The following is a 3,650-nucleotide window of genomic DNA, read 5'->3' on the forward strand; positions in this document are numbered from 1 at the left end:
CTAGGCAAAGACCTTCTTGCCTAAGATACGGCAACCACGACTGCTGGCTGTGTTTTTAGAAATGTGATATAAGACTATTTTGTACCACTTATGACAGAAGCTAACTGTGTGTGGCATGCCATAAACAGGGAAATCCTCGATTGAATAAAATCCTTCCGGTGACTTTTAGCTGAAGCTGCACAAACTATGTTTTAAGCTCGGTTTCTAATTCAGTATAGCAGAAATAACAATAATAACATTTATACAGTTCTTTAAGGTACTGCAAACCACTTGACTTTTCCCAGTCTAGCCTCCTTCTATCACAAATGAGTAGCCTGAGGACTGGGAAGGCTAAGTGAATTTCTAAGGTCCCACAGGTGATGAAAGAGTATAGGCAGAATTTGAACTTAGGACCTCTGGTTCACCCTAATGTAGCTAGGTCACAGAGCACAGTAGAAAGAGTGCCTGACCTGGAGTCAAGAGACTCATCTTTCTGATATCAAATCTAACCTCAAACCCTAGCTGAGTGACCTGGGGCAAGTCACTTCACTCAGTTTGCCTCAGTTTCTTCATCTCTTAAATGAGCTAGAGAAGGAAACAGCAAACCACCCCAGTATTTCTGCCAATAAAACCTCAAATGGGGTCATGAAGAGTTGGACACAACTTTAAAAACGACTAAACAACTTCTGGTTCCAAATTTAGCATGCTCTCCTCTACCCTCCGGACCCTCCTTTAACCTTTGTTTCAAAAAGCTGTCTTCATTTCTTAGCCTCTCAATAAATATTCACATGTAATTGTTATGCAGTCTATCTCGAGGGTCATGATCTGAGAGCTTTTAAAGTAAAGAAATAGCCAGCATTTGTCTAACCCTTTAAGGTTTGCAAATCACTGTCCATGTGTTCTCTCTTTCACACAGTGATCAAGGCAAAGATAGAAAAAACAAAAAGAAATCGGCATCAAAGGCAGAGACTAAACATACCTTAAACATTTTTCAAACAAACTTGGAATTTTTTTAAATATAGTTTCTTAATGAAGATGAAAAATTTGCTTCAAGACCGTATAGCTGGAAGACATCATTTTATTAAGATCTCAAACTGCCAAAGGGTGTGAACATCTTTGGCCAATCTGCCAATTTTAGATGTAAACAAGTACTTAAGACACTGCACCTCCTTTCCAAATGTGAGAATAAAAGGATTCGTTTCTATGATTTGGGAATTCTTGATTCGGGGGGAAAAAAAATCATGAAAAAGCCGATTCCCTTTCCCTAGTGCAGCTAACTTCCAAAAAGAGAAAGTACTTTTTAAATTTGTAAACTGGGCGCTTTGTAGCATCTCTGAAATAAAAGTCAATCCCAAATTCCTACATTTGAACACTCCTCCCTCCCCCATCACCTCTTGGAAATGAAAAATAACTGGCATTTTTACCAAGGCAAATTCCAAGATATTAGACCAGTTTTGTTTTATTTTTTAACCTAGAAAGATAAACAAACCTAGAGCCTTCCCATAGCAGTCTGAAAACTGTTACAATTTTCAAATGGTTATTTTCATTTCATAGTCATCTCACCTTCATTTACCTGCAGAAGCAAAATATGATGCAGCATTTCCTAAAACGACTGAGAATCATGGGATGCTCTGAAAGTTTGCATATTGACCTTTCCTGAACATATTTTCTTTCAGAAACTCACAAACTGTTCGAGTTTACAAAACATGTTGTATTCAACTAGAAGGCCTGAAATTAGCAAAATATTTTTAATGAAGCCCACATGTTCATTGAATATCAAGTGCAATGATTCTGGTGTAAATATTACTTCTAACTGAAAAATAAAAATCACTTGCACTCCATGAGGCCAGGTTACCATCCAAGAGATAAATGTTCTAACAGTAGTCCACAGTGTGTAATTATAACAAGGCATGCCAGCTTTTTAAAAAAACCAGGAAAATGCTTAGTTTATCATTTCACATCTAGCTGTTTTCTTTTCTGGTCATGGTTTTTCTCCTTATGGTCTTTTCAGAAACAAAGGTTTGGTCCATTTCTATCATTGTGTAAATGCTCTCTCAATCCAAATTTAAGCAAAACTGTAAGGGTATCTTTAATTCAATTCAAGCGAAAGACTCATCAAACACCTACAAAGTGCCAAGTGCTGGGGACACAAAGATCAAAAGAAGACGGGTAGATCCTTACCCTCAAAGGGCTTGCATTCTTGATGCACAAAGAAAAGTAAATAAAAGGGAGAAAACACTAAAAACCATAGAGAAAGTGAGATCCTCAATCTTGTCTTTCTCTAGAATGTAAGAGAAATTTAGATGGTCGTCAGAGCAATTATATTACATAAACATGTATGCTAGAGTGGGAGATGGTATGGTGAGTTCAGGAATAAATGGGGAGATGCAGAATGGCTATGATTTCATGAAAACTTTCATACATGATGTCCAGCTTAACATACATAGAAAGAAAACAGCTAAGAACCAAGAAGTTTCCATAATGTTTGGGTCAAGAAGCATACCGAGATCTGGAGGTCTCAGATGAATTATTAGACATTTGGAAAAATCCCATTAAAGAACCCCAAAGAAGGTCCATTATTATTTGTCCAGGTTAGGAAATAATTTGAGGTTCAGTATTAGCACTTCTCTTTATCCTTTAAAGTAAATATGAGGTGCTACGTTTAAAAAAAAAGAGAAGAGAAGAGAGAAGAAAAGAAAAAAGAGAAAAGAAAAGAAAAAAGAAAAGAAGAGAAAAGAAGAGAAGAGAAGAGAAGAGAAGAGAAGAGAAGAGAAGAGAAGAGAAGAGAAGAGAAGAGAAGAGAAGAGAAAAGAAAAGACCACATAGAAAGAGGAATCCTGGAAACATGCAAATGGGTCCAGCAGGGAGAGTGCCTGGGATCACGTCTGTCTCTCTGTCTCTCTCAGTCTCTCTCCCTTCCCGTCTCTCCCCTCCTTCCCCCCCCCCCCCCCCTCCCCCGCCTTAATTTCCTTAAGCGAAGATGAATTAGATATTCCTAGTTGGTCCTGCAAAGATGCAATATTCCATCTTCATTAGAAAAGGAAAAGGGCGAAAAGATCAAAACATAGTGGGGGGGGGGGGGGAAGCCCCTCCACCAAACAAACCCAGAGAATACGGTTTCCAACCAGGCCGGGGCAAGCAGTAGAGAAGAAACCAGAGGAACAAAAATGTGCTGTCTGCCACTGCTCCAAAGTGTGACAAGCACCAGGCAGCACAAAAGACCAATACACCCCACAGTCCACACCGAGACACACACGTACACCAACCACCAGGTCTTTTCCTGCCTGGCAAACGGGTGTGTGTTGGGGGGGGGGTGGGGGGAGGGAGGAGATGGAAGGGAACCAGAGAAGTCACATGTCATGGAGAAGATACAATGTGCAATCATTTTGCAATTAGAGAAAATCGCAAAAGATTAAACTGGACACTTTTCAACCTGACATTTCTGCTGTACTTTCCAAAGACTTAGTTGCCAGAGCCTGGGAGAGAGGGAGAGAGAGAGAGGGAGGGAGAGAGGGAGAGAGAGAGAGAGAGAGAAAGAGAGAGGGAGAGGAAGGGGAAGGAGGGAGGGGGCAGGGAGGCTGGAGAAGGATGGGTAAATGAGAACGAGGGCTGGGCAGACGATGGGGAGGGGAAGGGGTCGCAAAGAGGGGGATGGGGAAAAGAAGGTGGAA

This window comes from Gracilinanus agilis, chromosome 5, assembly GCF_016433145.1.
Source record: "Gracilinanus agilis isolate LMUSP501 chromosome 5, AgileGrace, whole genome shotgun sequence".
NCBI classification, from domain to species: domain Eukaryota; kingdom Metazoa; phylum Chordata; class Mammalia; order Didelphimorphia; family Didelphidae; genus Gracilinanus; species Gracilinanus agilis.